This window comes from Schistocerca nitens, chromosome 1 (assembly GCF_023898315.1).
Source record: "Schistocerca nitens isolate TAMUIC-IGC-003100 chromosome 1, iqSchNite1.1, whole genome shotgun sequence".
Classification (NCBI taxonomy): domain Eukaryota; kingdom Metazoa; phylum Arthropoda; class Insecta; order Orthoptera; family Acrididae; genus Schistocerca; species Schistocerca nitens.
Window position 1 is genome coordinate 1321232834 of NC_064614.1, and position 27538 is coordinate 1321260371.

Consider the following 27538-nt stretch of genomic DNA (forward strand, 5'->3'; position numbering starts at 1 on the left):
AAGGTCCAAGGGATACAGTAAACCTGCAGAGGTGCATCGGAATGTAAAACTGGTGACTCAGGAAACGCTCAAATCATAGACGGTAGGAAGACTCAGTCTTCCTGTACTTAAGTCGGCATTGTGTCTCTTATATTTAATTCCGATGCAATTTCTGTGTTTCATCGTCAATGCGAAGGTCCAAGGGATACAGTAAACCTGCAGAGGTGCATCGGAATGTCAAACTGGTGACACAGGAAACGCTCAAAACATAGACAATAGGAAGATTCAGTCTTCCTGTACTTATGTCGGCATTGTGTCTCTTATATTTATTTCCGATTAAATTTCTGTGTTTCATCGTGAATGGGAAGGTCCAAGGGATATAGTAAACATGCAGAGGTGCATCGGAAAGTAAAACTGATGACACAGGAAACGCTCAAAACATAGACAGTAGGGAGACTTAGTTCTCCTGTACTTAGGTCGGCATTGTGTATCTTATATTTAAATCCGATGCAATTTCTGTTTTTCATCGACAACGGGAAGGTCCAAGGGATACAGTAAACCTGCAGAGGTGCATCGGAATGTAAAACTGGTGACTCAGGAAACGCTTAAATCATAGACAGTAGGAAGACTCAGTCTTCCTGTACTTAAGACGGCATTGTGACTCTTATATTTAATTCCGATGCGATTTCTGTGTTTCATCGACAATGGGAAGGTCCAAGTGATATAGTAAACGTGCAGAGGTGAATCGGAATGTAAAACTGGTGACACAGGAAACGCTCAAAACATAGACAGTAGGAAGACTCAGTCTTCCTGTACTTAAGTCGTCATTGTCTCTCTTATATTTAATTCCGATGCAATTTCTGTTTATCATCGCCAATGGGAAGGTCCAAGGGATACAGTAAACCTGCAGACGTGCATCGGAATGTAAAACTGGTGACACAGGAAACGCTCAACACATTGACCGTAAGAAGACTGTTTTCTGGTACTTAAGTCGGCATTGTGTCTCTTATATTTAATTCCGATGCAATTTCTGTGTTTCATCGTCACTGTGAAGGTCCAAGGGATACAGTAAACCTGTAGAGGTGCATCGGAATGTAAAACTGGTGACACAGGAAACGCTCAAATTATAGACAGTAGGAAGACTCAGTCTTCCTGTACTTAAGTCGGCATTGTGTCTCTTATATTTAAATCCGATGCAATTTCTCTGCTTCGTCGTCAATGGGAAGGTCCAAGGGATACAGTAAACCTGAAGAGGTGCATCGGAATGTAAAACTAGTGAGACAGGAAACGCTCAAAACAAAGGCAGTAGGAAGCCTCAGTCTTCCTGTACTTAAGTCGGCATTGTGTCTCTTATATTTAATTCCGATGTGATTTCTGTGTTTCATCGACAATGGGAAGGTCGAATGGATTCAGTAAACCTGCAGAGGTGCATCGGAATGTGAAACTGGTGACACAGGAAACGCTCAAATCATAGACAGTAGGAAGACTCAGTCTTCCTGTACTTATGTCGGCATTGTGTCTCTTATATTTAATTCGATGCGATTTCATCGACAATGGGAAGGTCCAAGGGATACAGTAAATCGGCAGGGGTGCATCGTAATGTAAAACTGGTGACACAGGAAACGCTCAAAACATCGACCGAAAGAAGACTCAGTTTTGTTGTACTTAAGTCGGCGTTGTGTCTCTTATATTTAATTCCGATGCAATTTCTGTGTTTCATCGTCAATGGGAAGGTACAAGGGATACAGTAAACCTGCAGAGGTGCATCGGAATGTAAAACTGGCGACAAAGGAGACGCTCAAAACATAGACAGTTGGAAAACTCACATCTTCCTGTTCTTATGTCGGCCTTGTGTCTCTTATATTTAATTCCGATGCAATTTCTGTGTTTCATCGTCAATGGGAAGGTCCAAGGCATACAGTAAACCTGCAGAGGTGCATCAGAATGTAAAACTGGTGACACAGGAAACGCTCAAAACATAGACAGCAGGAAGACTCAGTCTTCCTGTACTTAAGTCGGCATGGTGTCTCCTATATTTAATTCCGGTGCGATTTCTGTGTTTCATCGACAATGGGAAGGTCCAAGGGATACAGTAAACCGGCAGAGATGCATCGGAATGTAAAACTGGTGACACAGGAAACGCTCAAAACATAGACCGTAAGAAGACTCAGTTTTCTTGTGCTTAAGTCGGCGTTGAGTCTCTTATATTTAATTCCGATGCAATTTCTGTGTTTCATCGTCAATGAGAAGGTCCAATGGATACAGTAAACCTGCAGAGGCACATCGGAATGTAAAACTGGTGACACAGGCAACGCTCAAAACATAGACAGTAGGAAGACTCAGTCTTCCTGTACTTAAGTCGGCATTGTGTCTCTTATATTTAATTCCGATGCGATTTCCGTGTTTCATCGTCAATGGGAAGGTCCAAGGGATACAGTAAACCTGCAAAGATGCATCAGAATGTAAAACTGGGGACACAGGAAACGCTCAAAAAATAGACAGTAGGAAGACTCAGTCTTCCTGTACTTAAGTCGGCATTGTGTCTCTTATATTTAATTCCGATGCAATTTCTGTGTTTCATCGTCAATGGGAAGGTCCAAGGGATACAGTAAACCTGCAGAGGTGCATCCGAATGTAAAACTGGTGACACAGGAAACGCTCAAAACATAGACATTAGGAAGTCTCAGTCTTCCTGTACTTAACTCGGCATTGTGTCTCTTATATTTAATTCCGATGCGATTTCTGTGTTTCATCGACAATTGGAAGGTGCAAGGGATACAGTAAACCGGCAGAGGTGCATCGGAATGTAAAACTGGTGACACAGGAAACGCTCAAAACATAGACCGTAAAAAGACTCAGTTTTCTTGTACTTAAGTCTGCATTGTGTCTCTTATATTTAATTCCGATGGAATTTCTGTGTTTCATCGTCAATGGGAAGTTCTAAGGGATACAGTAAACCTGCACAGGTGCATCGGAATGTAAAACTGATGACACAGGAAACGCTCGAAACATAGACAGTAGGGAGACTCAGTCTTCCTGTACTTAAGTCGGCATTGTGTCTCTTATATTTAATTCCGATGCGATTTCAGTGTTTCATCGACAATGGGAAGGTGCAAGGGATACAGTAAACCTGCAGATGTGCATCGGAATGTAAAACTGGTGACACAGGAAACGCTCAAAACACATACTGTAAGAAGACTCTTTTCTTGTACTTAAGTCGGCATTGTGTCTCTTATATTTAATTCCGATGCAATTTCTGTGTTGCATCGTCAATGGGAAGGACCAAGGGATACAGTAAACCTGCAGAGGTGCATCAGAATGTAAAACTGGTGACACAGGAAACGCTCAAAACATAGACAGTGGGAAGAATCAGTCTTCCTGTACTTAAGTCGGCATTGTGTATCTTATATTTAAATCCGATGCAATTTCTGTTTTTCATCGTCAATGGGAAGGTCCAAGGGATACAGTAAACCTGCAGAGGTGCATCGGAATGTAAAACTGGTGACTCAGGAAACGCTCAAATCATAGACGGTAGGAAGACTCAGTCTTCCTGTACTTAAGTCGGCATTGTGTCTCTTATATTTAATTCCGATGCAATTTCTGTGTTTCATCGTCAATGCGAAGGTCCAAGGGATACAGTAAACCTGCAGAGGTGCATCGGAATGTAAAACTAGTGACACAGGAAACGCTCAAAACATAGACAGTAGGAAGACTCAGTCTTCCTGTTCTTATGTCGGCATTGTGTCCCTTATATTTAATTCCAATGCAATTTCTGTGTTTCATTGTCAATGGGAAGGTCAAAGGGATACAGTAAACCTGCAGAGGTGCATCGGAATGTAAAACTGATGACACAGGAAACGCTCAAAACATAGACAATAGGAAGATTCAGTCTTCCTGTACTTATGTCGGCATTGTGTCTCTTAAATTTATTTCCGATTAAATTTCTGTGTTTCATCGTGAATGGGAAGGTCCAAGGGATATAGTCAACATGCAGAGGTGCATCGGAAAGTAAAACTGATGACACAGGAAACGCTCAAAACATAGACAGTAGGGAGACTTAGTTCTCCTGTACTTAAGTCGGCATTGTGTATCTTATATTTAAATCCGATGCAATTTCTGTTTTTCATCGACAATGGGAAGGTCCAAGGGATACAGTAAACCTGCAGAGGTGCATCGGAATGTAAAACTGGTGGCTCAGGAAACGCTCAAATCATAGACCGTAGGAAGACTCAGTCTTCCTGTACTTAAGACGGCATTGTGACTCTTATATTTAATTCCGATGCGATTTCTGTGTTTCATCGACAATGGGAAGGTCCAAGTGATATAGTAAACGTGCAGAGGTGAATCGGAATGTAAAACTGGTGACACAGGAAACACTCAAAACATAGACAGTAGGAAGACTCAGTCTTCCTGTACTTAAGTCGTCATTGTGTCTCTTATATTTAATTCCGATGCAATTTCTGTTTGCCATCGCCAATGGGAAGGTCCAAGGGATACAGTAAACCTGCAGACGTGCATCGGAATGTAAAACTGGTGACACAGGAAACGCTCAACACATTGACCGTAAGAAGACTGTTTTCTGGTACTTAAGTCGGCATTGTGTCTCTTATATTTAATTCCGATGCATTTTCTGTGTTTCATCGTCACTGTGAAGGTCCAAGGGATACAGTAAACCTGTAGAGGTGCATCGGAATGTAAAACTGGTGACACAGGAAACGCTCAAATTATAGACAGTAGGAAGACTCAGTCTTCCTGTACTTAAGTCGGCATTGTGTCTCTTATATTTAATTCCGATGCAATTTCTCTGCTTCATCGTCAATGGGAAAGTCCAAGGGATACAGTAAACCTGTAGAGGTGCATCGGAATGTAAAACTAGTGATTGAGGAAACGCTCAAAACAAAGACAGTAGGAAGCCTCAGTCTTCCTGTACTTAAGTCGGCATTGTGTCTCTTATATTTAATTCCGATGTGATTTCTGTGTTTCATCGACAATGGGAAGGTCGAATGGATTCAGTAAACCTGCAGAGGTGCATCGGAATGTAAAACTGGTGACACAGGAAACGCTCAAATCATAGACAGTAGGAAGACTCAGTCTTCCTGTACTTATGTCGGCATTGTGTCTCTTATATTTAATTCGATGCGATTTCATCGACAATGGGAAGGTCCAAGGGATACAGTAAATCGGCAGGGGTGCATCGTAATGTAAAACTGGTGACACAGGAAACGCTCAAAACATCGACCGTAAGAGGACTCAGTTTTGTTGTACTTAAGTCGGCGTTGTGTCTCTTATATTTAATTCCGATGCAATTTCTGTGTTTCATCGTCAATGGGAAGCTCCAAGGGATACAGTAAACCTGCAGATGTGCATCGGAATGTAAAACTGGCGACAAAGGAGACGCTCAAAACATAGACAGTTGGAAGACTCAGTCTTCCTGTTCTTATGTCGGCGTTGTGTCTCTTATATTCAATTCCGATGCAATTTCTGTGTTTCATCGTCAATGGGAAGGTCCAAGGCATACAGTAAACCTGCAGAGGTGCATTAGAATGTAAAACTGGTGACACAGGAAACGCTCAAAACATAGACAGCAGGAAGACTCAGTCTTCCTGTACTTAAGTCGGCATGGTGTCTCCTATATTTAATTCCGGTGCGATTTCTGTGTTTCATCGACAATGGGAAGGTCCAAGGGATACAGTAAACCGGCAGAGATGCATCGGAATGTAAAACTGGTGACACAGGAAACGCTCAAAACATAGACCGTAAGAAAACTCAGTTTTCTTGTGCTTAAGTCGGCGTTGTGTCTCTTATATTTAATTCCGATGCAATTTCTGTGTTTCATCGTCAATGGGAAGGTCCAATGGATACAGTAAACCTGCAGAGGCACATCGGAATGTAAAACTGGTGACACAGGCAACGCTCAAAACATAGACAGTAGGAAGACTCAGTCTTCCTGTACTTAAGTCGGCATTGTGTCTCTTATATTTAATTCCGATGCGATTTCTGTGTTTCATCGTCAATGGGAAGGTCCAAGGGATACAGTAAACCTGCAAAGATGCATCAGAATGTAAAACTGGTGACACAGGAAACGCTCAAAAAATAGACAGTAGGAAGACTCAGTCTTCCTGTACTTAAGTCGGCATTGTGTCTCTTATATTTAATTCCGATGCAATTTCTGTGTCTCATCGTCAATGGGAAGGTCCAAGTGATACAATAAACCTGCAGAGGTGCATCGGAATCTAGAACTAGTGACACAGGAAACGCTCAAAACATAGACAGTAGGAAGACTCAGTGTTGCTGTACTTAAGTCGGCTTTGAGTCTCTTATATTTAATTCCGATGCAATTTCTGTGTTTCATCGTCAATGGGAAGGTCCAAGGGATACAGTAAACCTGCAGAGGTGCATCCGAATGTAAAACTGGTGACACAGGAAACGCTCAAAACATAGACATTAGGAAGTCTCAGTCTTCCTGTACTTAAGTCGGCATTGTGTCTCTTATATTTAATTCCGATGCGATTTCTGTGTTTCATCGACAATTGGAAGGTGCAAGGGATACAGTAAACCGGCAGAGGTGCATCGGAATGTAAAACTGGTGACACAGGAAACGCTCAAAACATAGACCGTAAAAAGACTCAGTTTTCTTGTACTTAAGTCGGCGTTGTGTCTCTTATATTTAATTCTGATGCAATTTCTGTGTTTCATCGTCAATGGGAAGGTCCAAGGGATACAGTGAACCTGCAGAGGTGCATCGGAATGTAAAACAGGTGACACAGGAAACGCTCAAAGCATAGACAGTAGGAAGACTAAGTCTTCCTGTACTTAAGTCTGCATTGTGTCTCTTATATTTAATTCCGATTAAATTTCTGTATTTTATCGTGAATGGGAAGATCCAAGGGATATAGTAAACGAGCAGAGGTGCATCGGAAAGTAAAACTGATGATACAGGAAACGCTCAAAGCATAGACAGTAGCAAGACTTAGTCTTCCTGTACTTAAGTCTGCATTGTGTCTCTTATATTTAATTCCGATGGAATTTCTGTGTTTCATCGTCAATGGGAAGTTCTAAGGGATACAGTAAACCTGCACAGGTGCATCGGAATGTAAAACTGATGACACAGGAAACGCTCGAAACATAGACAGTAGGGAGACTTAGTCTTCCTGTACTTAAGTCGGCATTGTGTCTCTTCTAATTAATTCCGATGCAATTTCTGTTTTTCATCGTCAATGGGAAGGTCCAAGGGATACAGTAAACCTGCTGAGGTGCATCCGAATGTAAAACTGGTGACACAGGAAACGCTCAAAACATAGACAGTAGGAAGTCTCAGTCTTCCTGTACTTAAGTCGGCATTGTGTCTCTTATACTTAATTCCGATGCGACTTCAGTGTTTCATCGTTAATGGGAAGGTGCAAGGGATACAGTAAACCTGCAGATGTGCATCGGAATGTAAAACTGGTGACACAGGAAACGCTCAAAACACAGACTGTAAGAAGACTCTTTTCTTGTACTTAAGTCGGCATTGTGTCTCTTATATTTAATTCCGATGCAATTTCTGTGTTGCATCGTCAATGGGAAGGACCAAGGGATACAGTAAACCTGCAGAGGTGCATCAGAATGTAAAACTGGTGACACAGGAAACGCTCAAAACATAGACAGTGGGAAGAATCAGTCTTCCTGTACTTAAGTCGTCATTGTGTCACTTATATTTAATTCCGATGCAATTTCTGTTTTGCATCGCCAATGGGAAGGTCCAAGGGATACAGTAAACCTGCAGAGAAGCATCGGAATGTAAAACTGGTGACACAGGAACGCTCAACACATTGACCGTTAGAAGACTGTTTTCTGGTACTTAAGTCGGCATTGTGTCTCTTATATTTAATTCCGATGCAATTTCTGTGTTTCATCGTCACTGTGAAGGTCCAAGGGATACAGTAAACCTGTAGAGGTGCATCGGAATGTAAAACTGATGACACAGGAAACGCTCATATTATAGACAGTAGGAAGACTCAGTCTTCCTGTACTTAAGTCGGCAATGTGTCTCTTATATTTAATTCCGATGCAATTTCTCTGTTTCATCGTCAATGGGAAGGTCCAAGGGATACAGTAAACCGGCAGAGGTGCATCGGAATGTAAAACTGGTGACACAGGAAACGCTCAAAACATAGACCGTAAAAAGACTCGGTTTTCTTGTACTTAAGTCGGCGTTGTGTCTCTTATATTTAATTCTGATGCGATTTCTGTGTTTCATCGACAATGGGAAGGTCCAAGGGATATAGTGAACCTGCAGAGGTGAATCGGAATGTAAAACTGGTGACACAGGAAACGCTCAAAACATAGACATTAGGAAGACTCAGTCTTCCTGTACTTAAGTCGGCATTGTGTCTCTTATATTTAATTCCGATGCAATTTCTGTTTTCCATCGCCAATGGGAAGGTCCAAGGGTTACAGTAAACCTGTAGAGGTGCATCGGAATGTAAAACTGGTGACACAGGAAACGCTCGTATTATAGACAGTAGGAAGACTCAGTCTTCCTGTACTTATGTCGGCATTGTGTCACTTATATTTAATTCCGATGCAATTTCTCTGTTTCATCGTCAATGGGTAAGTCCAAGGGATACAGTAAACCTGCAGAGGTGCATCGGAATGTAAAACTGGTGACACAGGAAACACTCAAATCATAGACAGTGGGAAGACTCTGTCTTCCTGTACTTAAGTCGGCATTGTGTCTCTTATATTTAATTCCGATGCAATGTCTGTTTTCAATCGTCAATGGGAAGGTGCAAGGGATACAGTAAACCTGCAGATGTGCATCAGAATGTAAAACTGGTGACACAGGAAACGCTCAAAACACAGACTGTAAGAAGACTCTTTTCTTGTACTTAAGTCGGCATTGTGTCTCTTATATTTAATTCCGATGCAATTTCTGTGTTGCATCGTCAATGGGAAGGACCAAGGGATACAGTAAACCTGCAGAGGTGCATCAGAATGTAAAACTGGTGACACAGGAAACGCTCAAAACATAGACAGTGGGAAGAATCAGTCTTCCTGTACTTAAGTCGTCATTGTGTCACTTATATTTAATTCCGATGCAATTTCTGTTTTGCATCGCCAATGGGAAGGTCCAAGGGATACAGTAAACCTGCAGAGAAGCATCGGAATGTAAAACTGGTGACACAGGAACGCTCAACACATTGACCGTTAGAAGACTGTTTTCTGGTACTTAAGTCGGCATTGTGTCTCTTATATTTAATTCCGATGCAATTTCTGTGTTTCATCGTCACTGTGAAGGTCCAAGGGATACAGTAAACCTGTAGAGGTGCATCGGAACGTAAAACTGATGACACAGGAAACGCTCATATTATAGACAGTAGGAAGACTCAGTCTTCCTGTACTTAAGTCGGCAATGTGTCTCTTATATTTAATTCCGATGCAATTTCTCTCTTTCATCGTCAATGGGAAGGTCCAAGGGATACAGTAAACCGGCAGAGGTGCATCGGAATGTAAAACTGGTGACACAGGAAACGCTCAAAACATAGACCGTAAAAAGACTCAGTTTTCTTGTACTTAAGTCTGGCGTTGTGTCTCTTATATTTAATTCCGATGCAATTTCTGTGTTTCATCGTCAATGGGAAGGTCCAAGGGATACAGTGAACCTGCAGAGGTGCATCGGAATGTAAAACAGGTGACACAGGAAACGCTCAAAGCATAGACAGTAGGAAGACTAAGTCTTCCTGTACTTAAGTCTGCATTGTGTCTCTTCTATTTAATTCCGATTAAATTTCTGTGTTTTATCGTGAATGGGAAGATCCAAGGGATATAGTAAACGAGCAGAGGTGCATCGGAAAGTAAAACTGATGATACAGGAAACGCTCAAAGCATAGACAGTAGGAAGACTTAGTCTTCCTGTACTTAAGTCTGCATTGTGTCTCTTATATTTAATTCCGATGGAATTTCTGTGTTTCATCGTCAATGGTAAGTTCTAAGGGATACAGTAAACCTGCACAGGTGCATCGGAATGTAAAACTGGTGACTCAGGAAACGCTCAAATCATAGACAGTAGGAAGACTCAGTCTTCCTGTACTTAAGACGGCATTGTGTCTCTTATAATTAATTCCGATGCAATTTCTGTTTTTCATCGTCGATGGGAAGTTCCAAGGGATACAGTAAACCTGCTGAGGTGCATCCGAATGTAAAACTGGTGACACAGGAAACGCTCAAAACATAGACAGTAGGAAGTCTCAGTCTTCCTGTACTTAAGTCGGCATTGTGTCTCTTATATTTAATTCCGATGCGATTTCAGTGTTTCATCGACAATGGGAAGGTGCAAGGGATACAGTAAACCTGCAGATGTGCATCGGTATGTAAAACTGGTGACACAGGAAACGCTCAAAACACAGACTGTAAGAAGACTCTTTTCTTGTACTTAAGTCGGCATTGTGTCTCTTATATTTAATTCCGATGCAATTACTGTGTTGCATCGTCAATGGGAAGGACCAAGGGATACAGTAAACCTGCAGAGGTGCATCAGAATGTAAAACTGGTGACACAGGAAACGCTGAAAACATAGACAGTGGGAAGAATCAGTCTTCCTGTACTTAAGTCGGCATTGTGTATCTTATATTTAAATCCGATGCAATTTCTGTTTTTCATCGTCAATGGGAAGGTCCAAGGGATACAGTAAACCTGCAGAGGTGCATCGGAATGTAAAACTGGTGACTCAGGAAACGCTCAAATCATAGACAGTAGGAAGACTCAGTCTTCCTGTACTTAAGACGGCATTGTGACTCTTATATTTAATTCTGATGCGATTTCTGTGTTTCATCGACAATGGGAAGGTCCAAGGGATATAGTGAACCTGCAGAGGTGAATCGGAATGTAAAACTGGTGACACAGGAAACGCTCAAAACATAGACATTAGGAAGACTCAGTCTTCCTGTACTTAAGTCGGCATTGTGTCTCTTATATTTCATTCCGATGCAATTTCTGTTTTCCATCGCCAATGGGAAGGTCCAAGGGATACAGTAAACCTGTAGAGGTGCATCGGAATGTAAAACTGGTGACACAGGAAGCGCTCATATTATAGACAGTAGGAAGACTCAGTCTTCCTGTACTTATGTCGGCATTGTGTCTCATATATTTAATTCCGATGCAATTTCTCTGTTTCATCGTCAATGGGAAAGTCCAAGGGATACAGTAAACCTGCTGAGGTGCATCGGAATGTAAAACTGGTGACACAGGAAACACTCAAATCATAGACAGTGGGAAGACTCTGTCTTCCTGCACTTAAGTCGGCATTGTGTCTCTTATATTTATTTTCCGATGAAATTTCTGTGTTTCATCGTGAATGGGAAGATCCAAGGGATATAGTAAACAAGCAGAGGTGCATCGGAAAGTAAAACTGACGATACAGGAAACGCTCAAAGCATAGACAGTAGGAAGACTTAGTCTTCCTGTACTTAAGTCGGCATTGTGTCTCTTATATTTAATTCCGATGCAATTTCTGTTTTCAATCGTCAATGGGAAAGTCCAAGGGATACAGTAAACCTGCATAGGTGCATCGGAATGTAAAACTGATGACACAGGAAAGGCTCAATACATAGACACTAGGAAGACTCAGTCTTCCTGTACTTAAGTTGGCATTGTGTCTCTTATATTTATTTCCGAAGAAATTTCTGTGCTTCATCGTGAATGGGAAGGTCCAAGGGATACAGTAAATCTGCAGATGTGCATCGGAATGTAAAACTGGGGGCTCAGGAAACGCTCAAATCATAGACAGTAGGAAGACTCAGTCTTCCTGTACTTAAGACGGCATTGTGACTCTTATATTTAATTCCGATGCGATTTCTGTGTTACATCGACAACGGGAAGGTCCAAGGGATATAGTGAACCTGCAGAGGTGAATCGGAATGTAAAACTGGTGACACAGGAAACGCTCAAAACATAGACAGTAGGAAGGCTCAGTCTTCCTGTACTTAAGTCGTCATTGTGTCACTTATATTTAATTCCGATGCAATTTCTGTTTTGCATCGCCAATGGGAAGGTCCAAGGGATACAGTAAACCTGCAAAGAAGCATCGGAATGTAAAACTGGTGACACAGGAACGCTCAACACATTGACCGTTGGAAGACTGTTTTCTGGTACTTAAGTCGGCATTGTGTCTCTTATATTTAATTCCGATGCAATATCTGTGTTTCATCGTCACTGTGAAGGTCCAAGGGATACAGTAAACCTGTAGAGGTGCATCGGAATGTAAAACTGATGACACAGGAAACGCTCATATTATAGACAGTAGGAAGACTCAGTCTTCCTGTACTTAAGTCGGCAATGTGTCTCTTATATTTAATTCCGATGCAATTTCTCTGTTTCATCGTCAATGGGAAGTTCCAAGGGATACAGTAAACCGGCAGAGGTGCATCGGAATGTAAAACTGGTGACACAGGAAACGCTCAAAACATAGACCGTAAAAAGACTCAGTTTTCTTGTACTTAAGTCGGCGTTGTGTCTCTTATATTTAATTCCGATGCAATTTCTGTGTTTCATCGTCAATGGGAAGGTCCAAGGTATACAGTGAACCTGCAGAGGTGCATCGGAATGTAAAACAGGTGACACAGGAAACGCTCAAAGCATAGACAGTAGGAAGACTAAGTCTTCCTGTACTTAAGTCTGCATTGTGTCTCTTATATTTAATTCCGATTAAATTTCTGTGTTTTATCGTGAATGGGAAGATCCAAGGGATATAGTAAACGAGCAGAGGTGCATCGGAAAGTAAAACTGATGATACAGGAAACGCTCAAAGCATAGACAGTAGGAAGACTAAGTCTTCCTGTACTTAAGTCTGCATTGTGTCTCTTATATTTAATTCCGATGCAATTTCTGTGTTTCATCGTCAATGGGAAGGTCCAAGGGATACAGTGAACCTGCAGAGGTGCATCGGAATGTAAAACAGGTGACACAGGAAACGCTCAAAGCATAGACAGTAGGAAGACTAAGTCTTCCTGTACTTAAGTCGGCGTTGTGTCTCTTATATTTAATTCCGATGCGATTTCAGTGTTTCATCGACAATGGGAAGGTGCAAGGTATACAGTAAACCTGCAGATGTGCATCGGAATGTAAAACTGGTGACACAGGAAACGCTCAAAACACAGACTGTAAGAACACTCTTTTCTTGTACTTAAGTCGGAATTGTGTCTCTTATATTTAATTCCGATGCAATTTCTGTGTTGCATCGTCAATGGGAAGGACCAAGGGATACAGTAAACCTGCAGAGGTGCATCAGAATGTAAAACTGGTGACACAGGAAACGCTCAAAACATAGACAGTGGGAAGAATCAGTCTTCCTGTACTTAAGTCGGCATTGTGTATCTTATATTTAAATCCGATGCAATTTCTGTTTTTCATCGTCAATGGGAAGGTCCAAGGGATACAGTAAACCTGCAGAGGTGCATCGGAATGTAAAACTGGTGACTCAGGAAAGGCTCAAATCATATACAGTAGGAAGACTCAGTCTTCCAGTACTTAAGACGGCATTGTGACTCTTATATTTAATTCTGATGCGATTTCTGTGTTTCATCGACAATGGGAAGGTCCAAGGGATATAGTGAACCTGCAGAGGTGAATCGGAATGTAAAACTGGTGACACAGGAAACGCTCAAAACATAGACATTAGGAAGACTCAGTCTTCCTGTACTTAAGTCGGCATTGTGTCTCTTATATTTAATTCCGATGCAATTTCTGTTTTCCATCGCCAATGGGAAGGTCCAAGGGAAACAGTAAACCTGTAGAGGTGCATCGGAATGTAAAACTGGTGACACAGGAAACGCTCATATTATAGACAGTAGGAAGACTCAGTCTTCCTGTACTTATGTCGGCATTGTGTCTCTTATATTTAATTCCGATGCAATTTCTCTGTTTCATCGTCTATGGGAAAGTCCAAGGGATACAGTAAACCTGCAGAGGTGCATCGGAATGTAAAACTGGTGACACAGGAAACACTCAAATCACAGACAGTGGGAAGACTCTGTAGGCGTTGTGTCTCTTATATTTATTTTCCGATGAAATTTCTGTGTTTCATCGTGAATGGGAAGATCCAAGGGATATAGTAAACAAGCAGAGGTGCATCGGAAAGTAAAACTGACGATACAGGAAACGCTCAAAACATAGACAGTAGGAAGACTTAGTCCTCCTGTACTTAAGTCGGCATTGTGTCTCTTATATTTAATTCCGATGCAATTTCTGTTTTTCATCGTCAATGGGAAGGTCCAAAGGATACAGTAAACCTGTAGAGGTGCATCGGAATGTAAAACTGATGACACAGGAAACGCTCATATTAAAGACAGTAGGAAGACTCAGTCTTCCTGTACTTAAGTCGGCAATGTGTCTCTTATATTTAATTCCGATGCAATTTCTCTGTTTCATCGTCAATGGGAAGGTCCAAGGGATACAGTAAACCTGCAGAGTTGCATCAGAATGTAAAACTGGTGACACAGGAAACGCTCAAAACATAGACAGTAGGAAGACTCAGTCTTCCTGTACTTAAGTCGGCATTGTGTCTCTTATATTTAATTCCGATGCGATTTCTGTGTTTCATCGACAATGGGAAGGTCCAATGGATACAATAAACCTTCAGAGGTGCATCGGAATGTAAAACTGGTGACACAGGAAACGCTCAAAACATAGACAGTAGGAAGACTCAGTCTTCCTGTACTTAAGTCGGCATTGTGTCTCTTATATTTAATTCGATGCGATTTCTGTGTTTCATCGACAATGGGAAGGTCCAAGGGATACAGTAAATCGGCAGGGGTGCATCGGAATGTAAAACTGATGACACAGGAAACGCTCAAAACATCGACCGTAAGAAGACTCAGTTTTCTTGTACTTAAGTCGGCAATGTATCTCTTATATTTAATTCCGATGCAATTTCTGTGTTTCATCGTCAATGGGAAGGTCCAAGGGATACAGTAAACCCGCAGAGGTGCATCGGAATGTAAAACCGGTGACACAGGAAACGCTCAAAGCATAGACAGTAGGAAGACTCAGTCTTCCTGTTCTTATGTCGGCATTGTGTCTCCTATATTTAATTCCGATGCAATTTCTGTGTTTCATCGTCAATAGGAAGGTCCAAGAGATACATTAAATCAGCAGGGGTGCATCGGAATGTAAAACTGGTGACACAGGCAACGCTCAAAACATAGACAGTAGGAAGACTCAGTCTTCCTGTACATAAGTCGGCATTGTGTCTTTTATATTTGATTCCGATGCAATTTCTGTGTTTCATCGTCAATGGGATGGTCCAAGGGATACAGTAAACCTGCAGAGGTGCATCAGAATGTAAAACTGGTGACACAGGAAACGCTCAAAAAATAGACAGTAGGAAGACTCAGTCTTCCTGTACTTAAGTCGGCATTGTGTCTCTTATATTTAATTCCGATGCAATTTCTGTGTTTCATCGTCAATGGGAAGTTCTAAAGGATACAGTAAACCTGCACAGGTGCATCGGAATGTAAGACTGATGACACAGGAAACGCTCAAAACATAGACAGTAGGGAGACTTAGTCTTCCTGTACTTAAGTCAGCAATGTGTCTCTTATTTTTAATTCCGATGCAATTTCTGAGTTTCATCGTCAATGGGAAGGTCCAAGGGATACAGTAAACCTGCAGAGGCGCAATGGAATTTAAACCTGCTGACACAGGAAACGCTCAAAACATAGACAGTAGGATGTCTCAGTCTTCCTGTACTTAAGTCGCCATTGTGTCTCTTATATTTAATTTCGATGCAATTTGTGTGTTTCATCGCCAATGGGATGGTCCAGGGGATACAGTAAACCTGCAGATGTGCATCGGAATGTAAAACTGGTGACACAGGAAACGCTCTAAACATAGACAGTAGGAAGACTCAGTCTTTCTTTACTTAAGTCGGCATTGTGTCTCTTATATTTATTTCCGATTAAATTTCTGTGTTTCATCGTGAATGGGAAGGTCCAAGGGATATAGTAAACATGCAGGGGTGCATCGGAAAGTAAAACTGATGACACAGGAAACGCTCAATACATAGACAGTAGGAAGACATAGTCTTCCTGTACTTAAGTCGGCATTGTGTCTCTTATATTAATTCCGATGCAATTTCTGTGTTTCATCGTCAATGGGAAGGTCCAAGGAATACAGTAAACCTGCAGAGGTGCATCAGAATGTAAAACTAGTGACACAGGAAACGCTCAACACATAGAAAGTAGGAAGAATCAGTCTTCCTGTACTTAAGTCGTCATTGTGTAACTTATATTTAATTCCGATGCAATTTCTGTTTTGCATCGCCAATGGGAAGGTCCAAGGGATACAGTAAACCTGCAGAGAAGCATCGGAATGTAAAACTGGTGACACAGGAAACGCTCAACACATTGACCGTAAGAAGACTGTTTCCTGGTACTTAAGTCGGCATTGTGTCTCTTATATTTAATTCCGATTTAATTTCTGTGTTTCATCGTCACTGTGAAGGTCCAAGGGATACAATAAACCTGCAGAGGTGCATCGGAATGTAAAACTGGTGACACAAGAAACGCTCAAAACATAGACCGTAAAAAGACTCAGTTTTCTTGTACTTAAGTCGGCGTTGTGTCTCTTATATTTAATTCCGATGCAATTTCTGTGTTTCATCGTCAATGGGAAGGTCCAAGGGATACAGTAAACCTGCAGAGGTGCATCGGAGTGTAAAACAGGTGACACAGGAAACGCTCAAATCATAGACAGTAGGAAGACTCAGTCTTCCTGTACTTAAGTCGGCATTGTGTCTCTTATATTTATTTCCGATGAAATTTCTGTGTTTTATCGTGAATGGGAAGATCCAAGGGATATAGTAAACGAGCAGAGGTGCATCGGAAAGTAAAACTGATGATACAGGAAACGCTCAATGCATAGACAGTATTAAGACTTAGTCTTCCTGTACTTAAGTCGGCATTGTGTCTCTTATATTAAATTCCGATTAAATTTCTGTTTTCCATCGTCAATGGGAAGGTCCAAGAGATACAGTAAACCTGCAGAGGTGCATCGGAATGTAAAACTGATGACACAGGAAAGGCTCAAAACATAGACACTAGGAAGACTCAGTCTTCCTGTACTTAAGTCTGCATTGTGTCTCTTATATTTAATTCCGATGGAATTTCTGTGTTTCATCGTCAATGGGAAGTTCCAAGGGATACAGTAAACCTGCACAGGTGCATCGGAATGTAAAACTGATGACACAGGAAACGCTAGAAACATAGACAGTAGGAAGACTCAGTCTTCCTGTACTTAAGCCGGCATTGTGTCTCTTATATTTATTTCCGATGAATTTTCTGTGTTTTATCGTGAATGGGAAGATCCAAGGGATATAGTAAACGAGCAGAGGTGCATCGGAAAGTAAAACTGATGATACAGGAAACGCTCAAAGCATAGACAGTAGGAAGACTTAGTCTTCCTGTACTTAAGTCGGCATTGTGTCTCTTATATTTAATTCCGATTAAATTTCTGTTTTCCATCGTCAATGGGAAGGTCCAAGGGATACAGTAAACCTGCAGAGGTGCATCGGAATGTAAAACTGATGACACAGGAAAGGCTCAAAACATAGACACTAGGAAGACTCAGTCTTCCTGTACTTAAGTCTGCATTGTGTCTCTTATATTTAATTCCGATGGAATTTCTGTGTTTCATCGTCAATGGGAAGGTCCAAGGGATACAGTAAACCTGCAGAGGTGCATCAGAATGCAAAACTGGTGACACAGGAAACGCTCAAAACATAGACAGTAGGAAGAATAAGTCTTCCTGTACTTAAGTCGGCATTGTGTATCTTATATTTAAATCCGATGCAATTTCTGTTTTTCATCGTCAATGGGAAGGTCCAAGGGATACAGTAAACCTGCAGAGGTGCATCGGAATGTAAAACTGGTAACACAGGAAACGCTCAAAACGTAGACAATAGGAAGACTCAGTCTTCCTGTACTTAAGTCGGCATTGTGTCTCTTATATTTATTTCCGATTAAATTTCTGTGTTTCATCGTGAATGGGAAGGTCCAAGGGATATAGTAAACATGCAGAGGTGCATCGGAAAGTAAAACTGATGTCACAGGAAACGCTCAAAACATAGACAGTAGGGAGACTTAGTCATCCTGTACTTAAGTCGGCATTGTGTATCTTATATTAAATCCGATGCAATTTCTGTTTTTCATCGTCAATGGGAAGGTCCAAGGGATACAGTAAACCTGCAGAGGTGCATCCGAATGTAAAACTGGTGACTCAGGAAACGCTCAAATCATAGACAGTAGGAAGACTCAGTCTTCCTGTACTTAAGACGGCATTGTGACTCTTATATTTAATTCCGATGCGATTTCTGTGTTTCATCGACAATGGGAAGGTCCAAGGGATATAGTAAACCTGCAGAGGTGAATCGGAATGTAAAACTGGTGAACAGGAAACGCTCAAAACATAGACAGTAGGAAGACTCAGTCTTCCTGTACTTAAGTCGTCATTGTGTCTCTTTTATTAAATTCCGATGCAATTTCTGTGTTTCATCGTGAATCGGAAAGTCCGAGGGATACACCAGACTTGCAGAGGTGCAACAGAATGTAAAACTGGTGACACAGGAAACGCTCAAAAAATAGACATTAGGAAGCCTCAGTCTTCCTGTACTTAAGTCGGCATTGTGTCTCTTATATTTAATTCGATGCGATTTCTGTGTTTCATCGACAATGGGAAGGTCCAAGGATACAGTAAATCGGCAAGGGGTGCATCGGAATATAAAACTGGTGACACAGGAAATGCTCAAAACATCGACCGTAAGAAGACTCAGTTTTCTTGTACTTAAGTCGGCGTTGTGGCTCTTATATTTAATTCCTATGGAATATCTGTGTTTCATCGTCAATGGGAAGGTCCAAGGGATACAGTAAACCTGCAGAGGTGCATCGGAATGTAAAACTGGTGACACAGGAAACGCTCTAAACATAGACAGTAGGAAGACTCAGTCTTTCTGTACTTAAGTCGGCATTGTGTCTCTTATATTTATTTCCGATTAAATTTCTGTGTTTCATCGTGAATGGGAAGGTCCAAGGGATACAGTAAACCTGCAGAGGTCCATCGGAATCTAATACTGATGACACAGGAAACGCTCAAAACATAGACAATAGGAAGACTCAGTCTTCCTGTACTTAAGTCGGCATTGTGTCTCTTATATTTAATTTCGATACAATTTGTGTGTTTCATCGCCAATGGGATGGTCCAGGGGATACTGTAAACCTGCAGATGTGCATCGGAATGTAAAACTGGTGACACAGGAAACGCTCAAAACACAGACTGTAAGAAGACTCTTTTCTTGTACTTAGGTCGGCATTGTGTCTCTTATATTTGATTCCGATGCAATTTCTGTGTTGCATCGTCAATGGGAAGGACCAAGGGATACAGTAAACCTGCAGAGGTGCATCAGAATGTAAAACTGGTGACACAGGAAACGCTCAAAACATAGACAGTGGGAAGAATCAGTCTTCCTGTACTTAAGTCGGCATTGTGTATCTTATATTTAAATCCGATGCAATTTCTGTTTTTCATCGTCAATGGGAAGGTCCAAGGGATACAGTAAACCTGCAGAGGTGCATCGGAATGTAAAACTGGTGACTCAGGAAACGCTCAAATCGTAGACAGTTGGAAGACTCAGTCTTCCTGTACTTAAGACGGCATTGTGACTCTTATATTTAATTCCGATGCGATTTCTGTGTTTCATCGACAATGGGAAGGTCCAAGGGATATAGTGAACCTGCAGAGGTGAATCGGAATGTAAAACTGGTGACACAGGAAACGCTCAAAACATAGACAGTAGGAAGACTCAGTCTTCCTGTACTTAAGTCGGCATTGTGTCTCATATATTTAATTTCGATACAATTTGTGTGTTTCATCGCCAATGGGATGGTCCAGGGGATACAGTATACCTGCAGATGTGCAACGGAATGTAAAACTGGTGACACAGGAAACGCTCATATTATAGACAGTAGGAAGACTCAGTCTTCCTGTACATAAGTCGGCATTGTGTCTCTTATATTTAATTCCGATGCAATTTCTCTGTTTCATCGTCAATGGGAAGGTCCAAGGGATACAGTAAACCTGCAGAGGTCCATCGAATGTAAAACTGATGACACAGGAAACGCTCAAAACATAGACAGTGGGAAGACTCAGTCTTCCTGTACTTAAGTCGGCATTGTGTCTCATATATTTAATTTCGATACAATTTGTGTGTTTCATCGCCAATGGGATGGTCCAGGGGATACAGTATACCTGCAGATGTGCAACGGAATGTAAAACTGGTGACACAGGAAACGCTCAAATCATAGACAGTAGGAAGACTCAGTCTTCCTGTACTTAAGACGGCATTGTGACTCTTATATTTAATTCCGATGCGATTTCTGTGTTGCATCGTCAATGGGAAGGTCCAAGGGATACAGTAAACCTGCAGAGGTGCATCAGAATGTAAAACTGGTGACACAGGAAACGCTCAACACATAGACAGTAGGAAGAATCAGTCTTCCTGTACTTAAGTCGGCATTGTGTATCTTATATTTAAATCCGATGCAATTTCTGTTTTTCATCGTCAATGGGAAGGTCCAAGGGATACAGTAAACCTGCAGAGGAGCATCGGAATGTAAAACTGGTGACTCAGGAAACGCTCAAATCATAGACAGTAGGAAGACTCAGTCTTCCTGTACTTAAGACGGCATTGTGACTCTTATATTTAATTCCGATGCGATTTCTGTGTTTCATCGACAATGGGAAGGTCCAAGGGATATAGTGAACCTGCAGAGGTGAATCGGAATGTAAAACTGGTGACACAGGAAACGCTCAAAACATAGACAGTAGGAAGACTCAGTCTTCCTGTACTTAAGTCGGCATTGTGTCTCTTATATTTAATTCCGATGCAATTTCTGTTTTCCATCGCCAATGGGAAGGTCCAAGGGATACAGTAAACCTGTAGAGGAGCATCGGAATGTAAAACTGGTGACACAGGAAACGCTCATATTATAGACAGTGAGGAAGACTCAGTCTTCCTGTACTTAAGTCGGCATTGTGTCTCTTATATTTAATTCCGATGCAATTTCTCTGTTTCATCGTCAATGGGAAGGTCCAAGGGATACAGTAAACCTGCAAAGTTGCATCGGAATGTAAAACTGGTGACATAGGAAACGCTCAAATAATAGACAGTCTTCCTGTACTTAAGTCGGCATTGTGTCTCTTATATTTATGTCCGATGAAATTTCTGTGTTTCATCGTGAATGGGAAGATCCAAGGGATATAGTAAACAAGCAGAGGTGCATCGGAAAGTAAAACGGATGATACAGGAAACGCACAAAGCATAGACAGTAGGAAGACTTAGTCTTCCTGTACTTAAGTCGGAATTGTGTCTCTTATATTTAATTCCGATGCAATTTCTGTTTTCAATCGTCAATGGGAAGGTCCAAGGGATACAGTAAACCTGCATAGGTGCATCGGAATGTAAAACTGATGACACAGGAAAGGCTCAAAACATAGACACTAGGAAGACTCAGTCTTCCTGTACTTAAGTCGGCATTGTGTCTCTTATATTTATTTCCGAAGAAATTTCTGTGTTTCATCGTGAATGGGAAGATCCAAGGGATTTAGTAAACAAGCAGAGGTGCATCGGAAAGTAAAACTGATGATACAGGAAACGCTCAAAGCATAGACAGTAGGAAGACTTAGTCTTCCTCTACTTAAGTCGGCATTGTGTCTCTTATATTTAATTCCGATGCAATTTCTGTGTTTCATCGTCAATGGGAAGGTCCAATGGATACAGTAAACCTGCAGAGGTCCATCTAATGTAAAACTGATGACACAGGAAACGCTCAAAACATAGACAGTAGGAAGACTCAGTCTTCATGTACTTAAGTCGGCATTGTGTCTCTTATATTTAATTTCGATACAATTTGTGTGTTTCATCGCCAATGGGATGGTCCAGGGGATACAGTATACCTGCAGATGTGCAACGGAATGTAAAACTGGTGACACAGGAAACGCTCAAAACACAGACTGTAAGAAGACTCTTTTCTTGTACTTAAGTCGGCATTGTGTCTCTTATATTTAATTCCGATGCAATTTCTGTGTTGCATCGTCAATGGGAAGGTCCAAGGGATACAGTAAACCTGCAGAGGTGCATCAGAATGTAAAACTGGTGACACAGGAAACGCTCAACACATAGACAGTAGGAAGAATCAGTCTTCCCGTACTTAAGTCGGCATTGTGTATCTTATATTTAAATCCGTTGCAATTTCTGTTTTTCATCGTCAATGGGAAGGTCCAAGGGATACAGTAAACCTGCAGAGGTGCATCGGAATGTAAAACTGGTGACTCAGGAAACGCTCAAATCATAGACAGTAGGAAGACTCAGTCTTCCTGTACTTAAGACGGCATTGTGACTCTTATATTTAATTCCGATGCGATTTCTGTGTTTCATCGACAATGGGAAGGTCCAAGGGATATAGTGCACCTGCAGAGGTGAATCGGAATGTAAAACTGGTGACACAGGAAACGCTCAAAACATAGACAGTAGGAAGACTCAGTCTTCCTGTACTTAAGTCGTCATTGTGTCACTTATATTTAATTCCGATGCAATTTCTGTTTGCATCGCCAATGGGAAGGTCCAAGGGATACAGTAAACCTGCAGAGAAGCATCGGAATGTAAAACTGGTGACACAGGAAACGCTCAACACATTGACCGTAAGAAGACTGTTTTCTGGTACTTAAGTCGGCATTGTGTCTCTTATATTTAATTCCGATGCAATTTCTGTGTTTCATCGTCACTGTGAAGGTCCAAGGGATACAGTAAACCTGTAGAGGTGCATCGTAATGTAAAACTGATGACACATTAAACGCTCATATTATAGACAGTAGGAAGACTCAGTCTTCCTGTACTTAAGTCGGCATTGTGTCTCTTATATTTAATTCCGATGCAATTTCTCTGTTTCATCGTCAATGGGAAGGTCCAAGGGATACAGTAAACCTGCAGAGTTGCATCAGAATGTAAAACTGGTGACATTGGAAACGTTCAAAACATAGACAGTAGGAAGACTCAGTTTTCCTGTACTTAAGTCGGCATTGTGTCTCTTATATTTAATTCCGATGCAATTTCTGTGTTTCATCGTCAATGGGAAGGTACAAGCGATACAGTAAACCTGAAGAGGTGTATCGGAATGTAAAACTAGTGAGACAGGAAACGCTCAAAACATAGACAGTAGGAAGACTCAGTCTTCCTGTACTTAAGTCGGCATTGTGTCACTTATATTTAATTCGATGCGATTTCTGTGTTTCATCGACAATGGGAAGGTCCAAGGATACAGTAAATCGGCAAGGGGTGCATCGGAATATAAAACTGGTGACACAGGAAATGCTCAAAACATCGACCGTAAGAAGACTCAGTTTTCTTGTACTTAAGTCGGCGTTGTGGCTCTTATATTTAATTCCTATGGAATATCTGTGTTTCATCGTCAATGGGAAGGTCCAAGGGATACAGTAAACCTGCAGAGGTGCATCGGAATGTAAAACTGGTGACACAGGAAACGCTCTAAACATAGACAGTAGGAAGACTCAGTCTTTCTGTACTTAAGTCGGCATTGTGTCTCTTATATTTATTTCCGATTAAATTTCTGTGTTTCATCGTGAATGGGAAGGTCCAAGGGATACAGTAAACCTGCAGAGGTCCATCGGAATCTAATACTGATGACACAGGAAACGCTCAAAACATAGACAATAGGAAGACTCAGTCTTCCTGTACTTAAGTCGGCATTGTGTCTCTTATATTTAATTTCGATACAATTTGTGTGTTTCATCGCCAATGGGATGGTCCAGGGGATACTGTAAACCTGCAGATGTGCATCGGAATGTAAAACTGGTGACACAGGAAACGCTCAAAACACAGACTGTAAGAAGACTCTTTTCTTGTACTTAGGTCGGCATTGTGTCTCTTATATTTGATTCCGCTGCAATTTCTGTGTTGCATCGTCAATGGGAAGGACCAAGGGATACAGTAAACCTGCAGAGGTGCATCAGAATGTAAAACTGGTGACACAGGAAACGCTCAAAACATAGACAGTGGGAAGAATCAGTCTTCCTGTACTTAAGTCGGCATTGTGTATCTTATATTTAAATCCGATGCAATTTCTGTTTTTCATCGTCAATGGGAAGGTCCAAGGGATACAGTAAACCTGCAGAGGTGCATCGGAATGTAAAACTGGTGACTCAGGAAACGCTCAAATCGTAGACAGTTGGAAGACTCAGTCTTCCTGTACTTAAGACGGCATTGTGACTCTTATATTTAATTCCGATGCGATTTCTGTGTTTCATCGACAATGGGAAGGTCCAAGGGATATAGTGAACCTGCAGAGGTGAATCGGAATGTAAAACTGGTGACACAGGAAACGCTCAAAACATAGACAGTAGGAAGACTCAGTCTTCCTGTACTTAAGTCGGCATTGTGTCTCATATATTTAATTTCGATACAATTTGTGTGTTTCATCGCCAATGGGATGGTCCAGGGGATACAGTATACCTGCAGATGTGCAACGGAATGTAAAACTGGTGACACAGGAAACGCTCATATTATAGACAGTAGGAAGACTCAGTCTTCCTGTACATAAGTCGGCATTGTGTCTCTTATATTTAATTCCGATGCAATTTCTCTGTTTCATCGTCAATGGGAAGGTCCAAGGGATACAGTAAACCTGCAGAGGTCCATCGAATGTAAAACTGATGACACAGGAAACGCTCAAAACATAGACAGTGGGAAGACTCAGTCTTCCTGTACTTAAGTCGGCATTGTGTCTCATATATTTAATTTCGATACAATTTGTGTGTTTCATCGCCAATGGGATGGTCCAGGGGATACAGTATACCTGCAGATGTGCAACGGAATGTAAAACTGGTGACACAGGAAACGCTCAAATCATAGACAGTAGGAAGACTCAGTCTTCCTGTACTTAAGACGGCATTGTGACTCTTATATTTAATTCCGATGCGATTTCTGTGTTGCATCGTCAATGGGAAGGTCCAAGGGATACAGTAAACCTGCAGAGGTGCATCAGAATGTAAAACTGGTGACACAGGAAACGCTCAACACATAGACAGTAGGAAGAATCAGTCTTCCTGTACTTAAGTCGGCATTGTGTATTTTATATTTAAATCCGATGCAATTTCTGTTTTTCATCGTCAATGGGAAGGTCCAAGGGATACAGTAAACCTGCAGAGGAGCATCGGAATGTAAAACTGGTGACTCAGGAAACGCTCAAATCATAGACAGTAGGAAGACTCAGTCTTCCTGTACTTAAGACGGCATTGAGACTCTTATATTTAATTCCGATGCGATTTCTGTGTTTCATCGACAATGGGAAGGTCCAAGGGATATAGTGAACCTGCAGAGGTGAATCGGAATGTAAAACTGGTGACACAGGAAACGCTCAAAACATAGACAGTAGGAAGACTCAGTCTTCCTGTACTTAAGTCGGCATTGTGTCTCTTATATTTAATTCCGATGCAATTTCTGTTTTCCATCGCCAATGGGAAGGTCCAAGGGATACAGTAAACCTGTAGAGGAGCATCGGAATGTAAAACTGGTGACACAGGAAACGCTCATATTATAGACAGTGAGGAAGACTCAGTCTTCCTGTACTTAAGTCGGCATTGTGTCTCTTATATTTAATTCCGATGCAATTTCTCTGTTTCATCGTCAATGGGAAGGTCCAAGGGATACAGTAAACCTGCAAAGGTGCATCGGAATGTAAAACTGGTGACATAGGAAACGCTCAAATAATAGACAGTCTTCCTGTACTTAAGTCGGCATTGTGTCTCTTATATTTATGTCCGATGAAATTTCTGTGTTTCATCGTCAATGGGAAGGTCCAATGGATACAGTAAACCTGCAGAGGTCCATCTAATGTAAAACTGATGACACAGGAAACGCTCAAAACATAGACAGTAGGAAGACTCAGTCTTCATGTACTTAAGTCGGCATTGTGTCTCTTATATTTAATTTCGATACAATTTGTGTGTTTCATCGCCAATGGGATGGTCCAGGGGATACAGTATACCTGCAGATGTGCAACGGAATGTAAAACTGGTGACACAGGAAACGCTCAAAACACAGACTGTAAGAAGACTCTTTTCTTGTACTTAAGTCGGCATTGTGTCTCTTATATTTAATTCCGATGCAATTTCTGTGTTGCATCGTCAATGGGAAGGTCCAAGGGATACAGTAAACCTGCAGAGGTGCATCAGAATGTAAAACTGGTGACACAGGAAACGCTCAACACATAGACAGTAGGAAGAATCAGTCTTCCCGTACTTAAGTCGGCATTGTGTATCTTATATTTAAATCCGTTGCAATTTCTGTTTTTCATCGTCAATGGGAAGGTCCAAGGGATACAGTAAACCTGCAGAGGTGCATCGGAATGTAAAACTGGTGACTCAGGAAACGCTCAAATCATAGACAGTAGGAAGACTCAGTCTTCCTGTACTTAAGACGGCATTGTGACTCTTATATTTAATTCCGATGCGATTTCTGTGTTTCATCGACAATGGGAAGGTCCAAGGGATATAGTGCACCTGCAGAGGTGAATCGGAATGTAAAACTGGTGACACAGGAAACGCTCAAAACATAGACAGTAGGAAGACTCAGTCTTCCTGTACTTAAGTCGTCATTGTGTCACTTATATTTAATTCCGATGCAATTTCTGTTTGCATCGCCAATGGGAAGGTCCAAGGGATACAGTAAACCTGCAGAGAAGCATCGGAATGTAAAACTGGTGACACAGGAAACGCTCAACACATTGACCGTAAGAAGACTGTTTTCTGGTACTTAAGTCGGCATTGTGTCTCTTATATTTAATTCCGATGCAATTTCTGTGTTTCATCGTCACTGTGAAGGTCCAAGGGATACAGTAAACCTGTAGAGGTGCATCGTAATGTAAAACTGATGACACATTAAACGCTCATATTATAGACAGTAGGAAGACTCAGTCTTCCTGTACTTAAGTCGGCATTGTGTCTCTTATATTTAATTCCGATGCAATTTCTCTGTTTCATCGTCAATGGGAAGGTCCAAGGGATACAGTAAACCTGCAGAGTTGCATCAGAATGTAAAACTGGTGACATTGGAAACGTTCAAAACATAGACAGTAGGAAGACTCAGTTTTCCTGTACTTAAGTCGGCATTGTGTCTCTTATATTTAATTCCGATGCAATTTCTGTGTTTCATCGTCAATGGGAAGGTACAAGCGATACAGTAAACCTGAAGAGGTGTATCGGAATGTAAAACTAGTGAGACAGGAAACGCTCAAAACATAGACAGTAGGAAGACTCAGTCTTCCTGTACTTAAGTCGGCATTGTGTCACTTATATTTAATTCGATGCGATTTCTGTGTTTCATCGACAATGGGAAGGTCCAAGGGATACAGGAAATCGGCAGGGGTGCATCGGAATGTAAAACTGATGACACAGGAAACGCTCAAAACATCGACCGTAAGAAGACTCAGTTTTCTTGTACTTAAGTCGGCGTTGT